At 46.1% G+C, this 13,593-nt stretch overlaps 1 protein-coding gene across 2 annotated transcripts in view; it reads right to left on the bottom strand.

The window, feature by feature from the left end:
* Positions 1-13,593, bottom strand: part of AFAP1L2 (actin filament associated protein 1 like 2) — a 169,009-nt gene that overhangs the window by 16,718 nt on the left and 138,698 nt on the right. The window lies entirely within an intron of this gene.

The following is a 13,593-nucleotide window of genomic DNA, read 5'->3' as shown; positions in this document are numbered from 1 at the left end:
CTCTTTCCACTGACCCACGCTGCTTCTCAGTATCTACCCCAGCGCTTAGAGCAGTGCTTGGCACATACTATTCTATTTATTTTATTTTGTTAATATGTTTTGTTTTGTTGTGTGTCTCCCCCTTCTAGACTGTGAGCCCGTTGTTGGGGAGGGGCCGACTCTCATGTTGCCAACTTGTACTTCCCAAGCGCTTAGTACAGTGCTCTGCACACAGTAAGCGCTCAATAAATACGACTGAATGACGACTAGTAAGCGCTTAACAAATACCATTATTATTTGTTCCGCCCACGGCCTGGGAGAGGGGAAGGGAGGGCAGGGGAAGGCTCCTCCTGGGGCTCCTCCCCCCCAGGCACGGGAGGGAGAAACGGGGCGAGAGGCGGCGAGCTTCTCCCCTTTGAGAACCAACGTGTCGCGCAAGGTGTCGACCCCCCCTGCCATCCGAGGGGCTTTTGCGCAGCGAGTTGGGCTTTTCTGACCGTTCCAGTGGTGTTTTCCGCCGGGTTCCTGGGGGCTGAAAGCCAGGAAGGCTTCTGGGCCGCGGGCAGGAGGCGCGGGCTCGGCGCAGCCCGTCGCAGAATCGCGCTCCGGGGAGTGGGGGGTCGTAGCCCCGGGCCGGAGCCCCCGCAGCGGGGAGGCCGGGGGGCGCCCAGCACGCAAACCACAGCGCCCGGCCCGCGGCCCGCCCGGAAAGCCCCCCAAACCTGCGACCTTCGACCTTTGCAGCCGCCAGGTGAGGTGGAAGCCGGGGGTCGCGGGGGGACCCTTGTGCTCCCCCATCAATCCGATAATCATCATAATAGTAACAATCATGGTATTTGTTAAGCGCTTACTATGTGCCCAGCACTGTTCTAAGCGCTGGGAGAGATGCAGGGTCATCAGGTTGTCCCACGTGGGACTCAGTCTTCATCCCTATTTTCCAGACGAGGGAACTGAGATACAGAGAAGTGAAGTGACTTGCCCAAAGTCACACAGCTGATAAGTGGCGGAGTCGGGATTGGAACCCACGACCTCTGACTTCCAAATCAGCGCTCTTTCCACCGAGCCACGCTTATTTGTTAAGCGCTTACTATGTGCCCAGCCCTGTTCCAAGCACTGGGGGAGATGCGAGGTTACCAGGTTGTCCCACTTGGGACTCACAATCTTAATCCCCATTTTCCAGACGAGGAAACTGAGGCCCAGAGAAGTGAAGTGACTTGCCCAAAGTCATACAGCTGATAAGTGGTGGAGTCGGGATTAGAACCCATGACCTCTGATTTCCATGTCCGCGCTCTTTCCACCGAGCCACGTTTATTTGTTAAGCGCTTACTATGGGCCCAGCCCTGTTCTAAGCACTGGGGGAGATACAAGGTGGTCAGGTTGCCCCACGTGGGGCTCACAGTCTTAACCCCCATTTTCCAGATGAGGGCACAGAGAAGTGAAGTGACTTGCCCAAAGTCACACAGCTGATACATGGCGGAGCCGGGATTAGAACCCATGACCTCTGACTTCCAAGTCCCCGCGCTTTCCACTGAGCCACGCTTATTTGTTAATCGCTTACTATGTGCCCAGCACTGTTCTAAACGCTGGGTGACATACGAGGTTATCAGGTTGTCCCACGTGGTGCTCACAGTCTTAATCCCCATTTTCCAGATAAAGTAGCTGAGGCGCAGAGAAGGGAAGTGACTGGCCCAGCGTCACTCAGTTTGACAAATGCCGGAACCGGGATCATTCATTCATTCATCCATTCAATCGTATTTATTGAGCGCTTACTGTTTGTAGAGCACTGGACTAAGCGCTTGGGAAGTACAAATCAGCAACATCTAGAAACGGTCCCTACCCAGCAATGGGCTCGCAGTCTAGAAGGGGGGATACAGACAAAAAAACCCAAAACAAGTAGGTGTCAATACCATCAGAATAAATAGAATTATAGCTATGTACACATCATTAATAAAATTAGAACCCACAACCTCTGACTCCCAAGCCCCTACCCTCTCCGCAAAGCCACGCTGCTTCTCTTTGCTTTGAAAAGGTTCTAGAGTAGGTTTTTGGTAGGAGCAGGATTTATTGAGCACCCACTGGGTTCGTTGCCCCGTACTTGAGTCCGGGAAGTACGGGATAATGACGTGGTCCGTTCCCTGCCCGCAACTGTGATCCCGTTGTTGGGTAGAGATTGTCTCTATTTGTTGCCGAATTGTACTTTCCAAGCGCTTAGTACAGTGCTCTGCACACAGTAAGCACTCAATAAATACGATCGAATGAATGAATAATAATAATGGCTTTTGTTAAATGCTATGTGCCGAGCACTGTTCTAGGCGCTGGGGTAGACACAAAGTGATCAGGTTGTCCCACGTGGGGCTCACAGTCTTAATTCCCATTTTACAGATGAGGGAACTGAGGCACAGAGAAGTGAAGTGACTTGCCCAAAGTCACACAGCTGACAAGGGGCAGAGCCGTGATTAGAACCCGTGAACTCTGACTCCCAAACCCGTGCTCTTCTCACTGAGCCATGCTGCATATCTACAAGTGCCCCTGTATTAACTAATAATAATAATAATGGTGGTATTTGTTAAGCACTGTTCTAAGCGCTGGGGGCGGGGAAATACAAGGTAATCAGGTTGTCCCACGTGGGGCTCACAGTCTTAATCCCCATTTGACAGATTAGGTCACTGAGGCCCAGAGAAGTGAAGTGACTTGCCCAAAGTCATACTGCTGACAAGTGGCGGAGTCGGGATTTTGTTTTGTTGTTTGTCTCTCCCTTCTAGACTGTGAGCCCGTTGTTGGGAAGGGACCGTCTATGTTGCCGACTTGTACTTCCCAAGCGCTTAGTCCAGTGCTCTGCACACAGTAAACACTCAATAAATAACTTCTCTGTGCCTCAGTTTCCTCATTTGTAAAAAGGTGATTAAGACTGTGAGCCTCCTGTGGGACAACCTGATCACTTTGTAACCTCCCCAGCGCTTAGAACAGTGCTTTGCACATAGTCAGCGCTTAATAAATGTCATTATTATTATTATTATTATTATAAATACTGTAGAGAAGCAGCGTGGCTCAATGGAAAGAGCACGGGCTTTGGAGTCAGAGGTCAGGGGTTCAAATCCCGGCTCCGCCAATTGTCAGCTGTGTGACTTTGGGCAAGTCACTTAACTTCTCTGTGCCTCAGTTCCCTCATCTGTAAAATGGGGATTAAGACTGTGGGACAACCTGATCACCTTGTAACCCCGCAGCGCTTAGAACAGTGCTTGGCACATAGTAAGCACTTAACAAATACCATCATTATTATTATTATTAATGAATGAATGAATTAGAACCCATGACCTCTGGCTCCCAAGCCCGGGCTCTTTCCACTGACCCACGCTGCTTCTCTGTATCTACCCCAGCGCTTAGAGCAGTGCTTGGCACATACTAGTCTATTTATTTTATTTTGTTGTCTGTCTCTCCCTTCTAGACTGTGAGCCCGTTGTTGGGTAGGGGCCGTCTCTATATGTTGCCAACTTGTACTTCCCAAGCGCTTAGTACAGTGCTCTGCACACAGTAAGCGCTCAATAAATACGACTGAATGACGACTAGTAAGCGCTTAACAAATACCATTATTATTTGCTCCGCCCACGGCCTGGGAGGCCGGGGGGAGGGGAAGGGAGGGATGGGGAGGGCTCCTCCCCCGCAGGCACGGGAGGGAGAAACGGGGCGAGAGGCAGCGAGCAACCCCCTTTGAGAACCAACGCGTCGCGCAAGGTGTCGACCCTCCCGCCATCTGAGGGGCTTTTGCGCAGCGAGTTGGGCTTTTCTGACCGTTTCAGTGGTGTTTTCCGTCGGGTTCCTGGGGGCTGAAAGCCAGGAAGGCTTCTGGGCCGCGGGCAGGAGGCAAGGGCTCGGCGTAGCCCGTCGCAGAATCGCGCTCCGGGGAGTGGGGGGTCGTAGCCCCGGGCCGGAGCCCCCGCAGCGGGGAGGCCGGGGGGCGTCCAGCACGCAAACCACAGCACCCGGCCCGCTGCCCGCCCGGAAAGTCCCCCAAACCTGCGACCTTCGACCTTCACAGCCGCCAGGTGAGATGGAAGCCGGGGGTCGCGGGGGGACCCTTGTGCTCTCCCATCAACCCGATAATCATCATAATAGTAACAATCATGGTATTTGTTAAGCGCTTACTGTGTGCCCAACACTGTTCTAAGCGCTGGGGGAGATACAAGGTAACCAGGTTGTCCCACTTGGGGCTCACAGTCTTCATCCCCATTTTCTAGATGAGAGAACTGAGATACAGAGAAGTGAAGTGACTTGCCCAAAGTCACACAGCTGATAAGTGGCGGAGGCAGGATTAGAACCCATGACCTAGGATTCCCAAGTCCGCGCTCTTTCCACCGAGCCATGCGTACTTGTTAAGTGCTTACTATGTGCCCAGCCCTGTTCTAAGCACGGGGGGAGATACGAGGTGATCAGGTTGTCCCACGTGGGGCTCACAGTCTTAATGCTCATTTTACAAATGAGGGAACTGAGGCCCAGAGAAGTCAAGTGACTTGCCCAAAGTCACACTGCTAAGTGGCAGAGTTGGGACTATTTATTCGTTTAATCGTATTTATTGAGCACCTACTGTGTGCAGAGCACTGTACTAAGCGCTTGGGAAGTACAAATAGGCAACATATAGAGACGGTCTCCACCCACCAACGGGCTCACAGTCTAGAAGGGGGCGGACAGATAAAAAAAAAAAAACCCAAACAAGTAGATAGGTATCAACACTGTCAGAATAAATAGAATTATAGCTATATGATGATGATGGTATTAAGCACTTACTAGGTGCAAAGTACTGTTCTAAGCACTGGGGAGGTTACAAGGTGATCAGGTTGTCCCACGGGGGGCTCACAGTCTTCATCCCCATTTTACAGATGAGGTAACTGAGGCACAGCAAAGTGAAGTGACTTGCCCAAAGTCACAGCTGACAATCGGCGGAGCTGGGATTTGAACTCATGACCTCTGACTCCAAAGCCCGTGCTCTTTCCGCTGAGCATGCTGCTTGTCTATATACACATCATCAATAAAATTAAACCCACAACCTCTGACTCCAAGCCCCTGCTCTTTCCGCCAAGCCACGCTGCTTCTCTTTGCTTTGAAAAGGTTCTCGAGCAGGTTTTGGGTGGTCGTAGATCAGGATTTATTGAGCACCCACTTGGTTCGTTGTCCTGTACTTGGGGCAGTGAAGTACGAAATAAAGATGTGGCCTGCTCCCTGCCCGCAACAGTGAGCCCGTTGTTGGGTAGGGATTGTCTCTATCTGTTGTCGAATTGTACTTTCCGAGTGCATAGTACAGTGCTCTACACACAGTAAATGCTCAATAAATACGAGTGAATGAAGAATAATAATGATGGCCTTTGTTCTAAGCGCTGGGGTAGATACAAGGTAATCAGGTTGTCCCACGTGGGACTCACAGTCTTAATCCCCATTTTCTAGACGAGAGAACTGAGGCCCAGAGAAATGAAGTGATTTGACCAGTCACACGGCTGATCGGTGGCGGATCTGGGATTAGAACCCATGACTTCAGACTTCCAAGTCCGCGCTATTTCCACTGACCCACAATTATTTGTTAAGCGCTTACTATGAGCCCAGCACTCTTCTAAGCGCTGGGTGACATACGAGGTTATTAGGGTGTCCCACGTGGGGCTCACAGTCTTAATCCCCATTTTCCAGATGAGGTCATTGAGGCCCAGAGAAGGGAAGTGACTTGCCCAAGTCATCCAGCTTGACAAGTGGTGGAACCAGGATTATTCATTCATTCAAACGTATTGAGCGCTTACTGTTTGCAGAGCACTGTACTAAGCGCTTGGGAAGTACAAATCGGCAACACCTGGAGACGGCCCCTACCCAGCAATGGGCTCACAGTCTAGAAGTGGGGAGACAGACAAAAAACCCAAAACAAATAGGTGTCAATACCATCAGAATAAATAGAATTATAGCTATGTACACATCATTAATAAGATTAGAACCTACAACCTCAGACTCCCAAGCCCCTGCCCTTTCCGCTAGGCCATGCTGCTTCTCTTTGCTTTGAAGAGGTTATCGAGCAGGTTTTTGGTTATCGTAGGAGCAGGATTTATTGAGCACCCACTGGGTTCGTTGCCCTGTACTTGAGGCTGGGAAGTATGGGTTAAAGAAGTGGCCCTATCCCTGCCCGCAACTGTGAGCCCGTTGTTGGGTAAAGATTGTTTCTATCTGTTGCCGAATTGTACGTTCCAAGCGCTTAGTACAGTGCTCTGCACACAGTAAGCGCTCGATAAATACTACCGAATGAATAAATGAATAATAATAATGGCCTTCGTTAAGTGCTTACTATGTGCTGAGCACTGTTCAAAGCGCTGGAGTAGATACAAGGTTATCAGGGTTGTCCCACGTGGGGCTCACAGTCTTAATCCCCATTTTACAGATGAGGTGACTGAGGCACAAAGAAGTGAAGTGACTTGCCCAAAGTCACACCTGATCAGTGGCGAAGGCGGGATTAGAACCCATGACCTCTGACTCCCAAGCCTGCTTCCATCTCCAACAGGGGAGATGAACATATTTACACCTAAGCGGGGTCAAAATAAATAAACCGAACAGAAGTAGGCGTCAGTGGGAGGGAGGGAGGGTGTACTGTAGTGTCTACGGATTGTTCTGTGGGGTAGTTCTCCCGAGTGCTTATTCATTCAATCGGATTTATTGAGCGCTTACTGTATGCAAGGCACTGTACTAGGCGATTGGGAGAGTACAATATAACAATAGACACATTTCCTGTCCACAGCCAGCTTCCAGTCTAGTAGTATAGTGCTCAATAAATACCACTGATGATGTAAAGTTCATAAATTCACGACTTTGTCATTGTCAACAAAGCAAAAATCATGCTAGATAGGCCTAAAGAAGGGAGCACAAGAGCATTTGGGGCACATTGAAGGATATTTGTTGGTAGCACGAGGACTGCTTTTTGCCTCCTAAAGCAATATTTTATTGTATTTGTTACGTGCTTACTATGTCCCGAACACTGTTGTAACAGCTTGGGTAGGTGCAAGTTAATTAGGTTGGACACAGTCCCTGTCTCTCCTGGGGCTCACGCTCTTAAGTAGGATTCCCCCCTTGCAGTTGCTTTTTAGTAGAGGTGCAGTAGGCCTATTAGCACATTTACTCTAACAAAGTCTGGCGTTTTTATTCGCATCACAGAGAGCCTTGCCTGTTAGGACTGTTATCTTAATTGTGTGAAAATTACTGTGATTAGACTTCTGATCCTAAGATGGAGAATTTTGAAAGCCCGGGGTGATAGGAGATTGTTTTTTGTTTTTGTAGAGCAAACATTTACTTTGAAAGCCAAGCTTAACAATTTCCCCTCCCTTTATTACACTCACAGTATATTTACATTTTAAAAGGGAGACTGGTTAAGCAGCCACTAATCTGTATTTTACCTTAGGTGATGGGGGTGGGTGGAGAAGATGGCAACACTTGGAGTAGTTTGCGGCTTTAAAAAAAAACACCAAAAAACAACTTTTCACAGGGGAATTGTGATTGCCACCCAAAGATTTCTCAGCCAGAGAGGCATGTGGTGAGGGAACTTTGAGACACTTTCTTGACCTTTTCCCTGTAATTCCCCAAATACTCTTTATCCCATCTCTAGTTCCTTCGTTCCTAGCGAAATTTGCTCTGTGATACCCCGCTGGAACTGTTGCAGTCTGCCTTCCACCTTATTAATTCATTCAATCGTATTTATTGATCATTTATTGTGTGCAGAGCACTGTACTAAGCTCCTGGAAAGTACAATTCGGCAAGAGAGACAGTCCCTACCCAACAACGGGCTCACAGTCTGGGGGGTGGGGTGGGGTGGGGGGAAGAGACACAGATTCCACTTTTAAACAATTCTAACTGCCTGAAACTGCGGTAGTGTCCTTTGTGACCAGGTTCTAGTATTAAAAACTTTGGGTCAAAAAAATTGTTTTGGTCATATAGATAGTGCAAACAGTACTTGCATCCAGTGGTTAGAACAGTGCTTGGCACATAGTAAGTGCTTAACAAATATCATCATTATCATCATGTTAGAAGGCCACCCAAATTTGGAAGTTTCAACTCATGTTGCCAGGCGTTCTTGCCCTTGCCTTCTACCGTGTATTCCATGAAATGATGATGATGGTATTTAAGCGCATATTATGTGCCAAGCATTAAGTTTGCAATTACTGAGTAGTAGAAATGGAATATTTTTGCCAGAGTGTGCATCTACAGCCTCTTTGCCCACCTCCCATAACCTCTTTGGGGTGTAACTCAACAGGAGAGAACAAAAGCTTAAGACTGAAGGAAAAACAGGGCACACCCTCTAGTTCTAATTTGAGAAAATTTCATTCTGGTAGACTTCTGATGCTAATTTAATAATTGTAGGGAAGGTATCAGTATTACCTGCTTTTGAAAGGAATGCAGTGGCATATGTTAATCTTCTCAAATCAAGTGAGTTGGAGGAGTTCTGGCAGTCAACTCACAGGTGGAAAGCAGCCATGAAGGCGTGTCTGTAGGATGGCTGATTTTTAACTCTGCTTCTGTTCATCCATTGTTGCTCCTTAAAACCGGAGCCATAACCTGTCAGCCAAAGCAAACACTCACATCCCACTTTTAATTTAATGGATCTTTGCTACTAAAGAATTTCCATGGTATCTTTTTCTTTGTTCCCCTAGAGTAAACAAGACTTCCAAGATCTTTTTTTAATTGAAGCTTAAAAGCAGCAGAGGAAAGGAAGGGTTTGACAATGTATCATTGTATCATGAGAGAAGGTGGATGGACTTTAAGTGTGCCTAGAGAGTTTTATTTTGAAAGATATCTTCCTTTGAAAGAAAACCTCAGAGTACATGGAGCTGGTAATACATACCATGTTTGAAAGATTCTAGGGGAATTTGCTATCACTCTTGAAAAGTAACTTTTTAAAGAGTCAATAATATTACACAAACTGCTTTTGTTTGCCCTGCCATGAATATAAAAAACCAAGCCGGCAGCCAGCTCTGCATTTTGGGGAATAGCCTTTTGAATCATTGGTCTTTCATTGATCAAGAGTATAGCTGGTGCTTCAGATGAGCTTTTTTTTTTTTTACTTTTATATGGTCTTTAGAGGCTTCTGTCCAGATGCTGTAGCACATTGAGCACATAATAGGTCAAAAAAATGTTCTCCTATTAGGACATAGGTGAGCAGTTAAAAAACAAATGAGACATAATCATTGTTATACGATTCCACTCTCACTTTACCTGGTGCTTTCATAGCGCTTTTACTTGATCATCCCTGATGGGAGAAGCAGGTATAATAATAGAAAATAATATAAATAATAATAGTAGTGGTTGGTCAACTGTGAAGTGGGAGGGAGTTCCAGGGTGTGTGTGTGGGGGTGTGTGTGTGTGTGTGTGTGAGAGAGAGAGAGCGAGAGAGAGAGAGAGAGAGAGAGAGAGAGAGGGTGACAGCACAAAAAGGTTGGCAGTAGAAGGAAGTCTGTGGGCTAGGTTGTAGTGGGAGAAGAGAGCTGAATGAGTGTCTTAAAACTGATGGTGAGGCATTTGTCCTCATTGCAGAGAAGGATGGGCAACCACTGGGGATGTTTGAGGAGTGGGGATCACTTGTGCCTTCTGGATCATAGAATTACTGGAACATAGCAATGGCAACTTATTGAAATCAATTCGTAGAACCACATCACCTACTCACCAAAGGTGATCCAGTTCAGCTATGTCAACATGGTTAAGGAAAAGGTTGCCACTGAGTTTGTGAAAACTACTTTTGATCCAGGACAGTTAAGTAGATTTTATATACACTCATTATCCATGGGAGTGGAAACCTTTGAAATGCTCAAACCTACCATAAAGCTGCATCTTATTTGGCAGTCTGAATGGATTCATCCCAAGTAGAGACAATAAGCCTAAGATTATTTGATTTTTCAAGTCCATCTCTTTTTTTAAAAAAATAGTATTTGTTAAGTACATACTATGTTCCAGGAACTGTAATAGGCACTGAAGTAGATACAGGCTAATCAGGTTGAACACAGTCCATATCTACATAGGGCTCACAGTCTTAATCCCCATTTTTACAGATGGGGCACAGAGAATAATAATTATTATTATGGTATTTAAGTACTATGTGTGAGGCACTGTACTAAGTGCTGAGGTGGATACAAGCAAATTGGGTTGGACATAGTCCCTGTCCCACATGGGGCTCAAAGTCTTAGTCCCCATTTTGCAGATGAGTTAAATGAGGCAGAAGTTCAAGTGACTTGCCCCAGGTCACACAGCAGACAAGTGGTAGAGCTTTGATTAGGATCCAGGTCCTTCTGACCCCCAGGCTAGTGCTCTATCCACTATGCATGCTGCTCCTTCTGTGAGTGACAAATCACAACCAGAATTAGTTAAAAAGTCAGGCAGGGCTTTGACAACATCTTCTTTCTCTTGGCTTTAAGGGACCAAAAATGCTTCAGAGCCCCACCTACTTCATCTTGTCTGTCTCAGCTAGCAAGTAGTAGCCTGTCCTGGCTCTGTTACATTGTCAAGTTAGGTTTGTTTTGGAATGAACAAGAAGAAACACATCCCGAGGGGATGGAAAAACTTAATTTGGTCTTCCTGCCATAGACTCATGTGGAAGCAAGCTGAAAGGTGAAAAGGTGGTCTTTCTTTCAGTCTCATTGCCTTTGATGGTGCTTGGGGAACTTTGCAATATTGGATCTTCCATTTTCACTTTAATCGTGTAAAGAATTGAACCTCTTTTTGATGGAGGGAGGAAGGCTCTTAACGTGCCAGCAAGCTACTGATCAGGCAAGACGTTTGCACTATCCCTTAAAACAGGTGAACCCAAAAGAGAGACTCACCAGGCCCGGGGCTCTGCAGGAGAGGACCATTTGGGAAGAACAGTTGGGGAGCTAGGTTTTGTGTTGACTGCCCAGCCGGGTCCCAGCCTCCATGCTCTGGTGGTTCAGGCAGTGAGATGGGGCTAAACAACTGGGACGTGAGTGAGGCTTTCATCAATCAGTCAATCGTATATATTGAGCACTTACTGTGTGCAGAGCACTCTACTAAGCACTTGGGTGAGTACAGTATAACAGAGTTGGTAGACCCATTCTTTGCCCACAAAGATCTCAAAGTCCAGTGGGGGAGACAGAGATTAATATAAATAAATAAATAAATTAATAGATATGTATGAGGGAAGGGTGACTAAAGGGGGGCAAATCAGGGTGATGCAGGAGTGGGAAAAGAGGAAATGGGGGCTCATGGCAGGGATTGTGTCTACCAACACTATTGTAGTGTCTCTCCCAAGCACTTAGTACAGGGCTCTGCACACAAGAAGTGCTCAATAAATACCATTGGATTGATTGAATTCAGATTCACATTCTTACTTTTTCCTTATTATTACCAGCTATTGATTATCCTATTAATCATATCTACCCCATATTCAGTTTCCTTATTTCTGCCGTCCTACCTTCTGATAGTAACAAGAGTTGTGGAGGTGATTTGCCAAAATAGTTTCTCCATTGTCAATTATGACTGGTATATCAGATTTCCTACCACTCAAGGCCAGGGCCTCCTAGCTTTGTTTTGACTGAATGAGACTTTCAAAAAGAAACATGCTGGGCAAGAGCCTTTAAATGTATTTACACTAGATTTTCATGCATAGCATTTCATTTTTGGAAGCTTTCTTCTGGCTTCAAACCTCAGGAGATGTAAATCACTAAGTGCTCTTGGAAGCCTTTGAAGTTTGGGGGCAGATGTGTTAGGAAGATGTGTGGCTTTCAGAAATCTCTGGATTTATAGTGCTTTGTTTGAGAAGGGCTATATGAATTGATTTCTTTAGAACCAATGGGAAAATCAGACTGGTGAATGTTAGGTGAAGAAAGGTTTTGGGAGCTGCTAAAGATGATTGAAAAGGAGATAATATTTATGTTTTGGAGTGCCTGAAAGGTATGTGTGTGTTGGCGGGGGGGCACAGTTGTAGGACTTTACACACAAAACAAAGTTTGGAAATGTGGGGACATAAATGGTATTGAGTGCTCTCTGTGCAGAACAAGGCACTTGTGGCATTTTTAGAAACCTCATAATCATCATAATCATAATAATAATTGTGGTATTGTTAAGCGCTTACTATGTGCCAATCAAGTTCTAAGTACTGGGGTAGATGCAAGGTAATCAGGTTGGACACTGTCCATGTCCCTCACAGGGCTCACAGTCTTGATCCCAATTTTATATGAGGTAACTGAGGCACAGAGAAGTTGTCACTTGCCCAAGGTCACACAGCAGACTTGGGGCAGAGCCGGAATTAGAACCCATGACATCTGACTCCCAGACCCATGCTCTTTCCACTAGGCAGTGCTGCATGAACAGTGACAAATCCTGGCACAAAGTTTGTGAATGTGGGTTGAGGCCTCACCTCTCCTTTCTTACTGGGAGTTGGAGGGGAGAAATGGTGAAAGGTTTTGGAGGAAAGTAGTTAGTTCCGTGGAAATGACTCTAGTCAGCAAAAAGCTGGGAAGCAGAATAGCCTGGTGGAAAGAACATAGGCCTGGGAGTCAGAAGGACCTGGGTTCTAATCCCTGCTCTGCCACCTGTCTGCTGTATGACCCTGGGCAAGTCACTAAGTGTCTTTGGGCCTCAGTTACCTCACCAGTAAAATGGAGACTAAGACAGTGAGCCCGAATGTGGACTGTGTCTAACCTGATTCAGTTATCTCCTCGAGGGCTTAGTACAGTGCCTGGCACATAGTAAGAGCTTAACAAATACCATAAAAAGTATAAGAGCTCCAGGAAAAGGGGAAGAGAAGCAGAGAGAGGAAGACTCTCAATTAGAAACCACTAGTTTCTAACTAGATTTCCTGCACTCTCCCAGTTTAAATACAAGAGAGTCTCAGGTGTGTGCAATTGATATAATATAAGGCAGGAGCTACATATTCGTTTGCACCTGAAGTATGTTTCTTTGTCTATTCTCGTTTGCTGTAATTTACCTGGAAGGATAGTGTATCTGGAAGAATTTGGCTTTGCTGTCTCCCTTGTGAATTGAAAACTATGGGAGGAATATGAACTCTATTGAAATGAAGGCAGAGAAAGGATTGTTCCAATTCTGCAATTACAAAAAACACCAAAATAACTTATTGTTGGGCTGTGCTTAAAGCTGAACAACAAGGTTAGTGTCCTAAAAACAAAGCTTTTTACCTAGTCCTGAGTGTCCTGGGGTGACATGTCATAGGTAGTAACTTGTCTCAAGACCAGGACAGAAGCAAAACCCAGCGGTTTATTTAAGGAGAGACAGGAATCTGTTCTCTTGTGTACATTAGATTCATTTTGAGCCTCTGAAGCAGTATACTGTTGAAACTTTTGTCCTTGTATGTTTTTCAGTCTGAGGCTAAAACAACTCTCAGGCCTACATACCTCCTGAGGGGCTCCAATAATAATGATAATAATAATGATGGTATTTGTTAAGCACTGTTCTAAGTGCTGGGCACTGTTGTAAGTGTTGGAAGGTCCAGGATGGCAAAAAATATTGCTCAATTTGAACTCTCAAACAGAATCTGTGCCAAAAATTATAAGGTAGCCAGGCAAAAAGCAAGAGGAAGTAAGTCTTTAAATTACCACTCATGACTAATAGGGAAGGTGCTTTGTGGCTAACTAAGGG

This window comes from Tachyglossus aculeatus, chromosome 16 (assembly GCF_015852505.1).
Source record: "Tachyglossus aculeatus isolate mTacAcu1 chromosome 16, mTacAcu1.pri, whole genome shotgun sequence".
NCBI lineage: Eukaryota > Metazoa > Chordata > Mammalia > Monotremata > Tachyglossidae > Tachyglossus > Tachyglossus aculeatus.
This window is presented reverse-complemented; position numbering and strand designations above follow the sequence as displayed.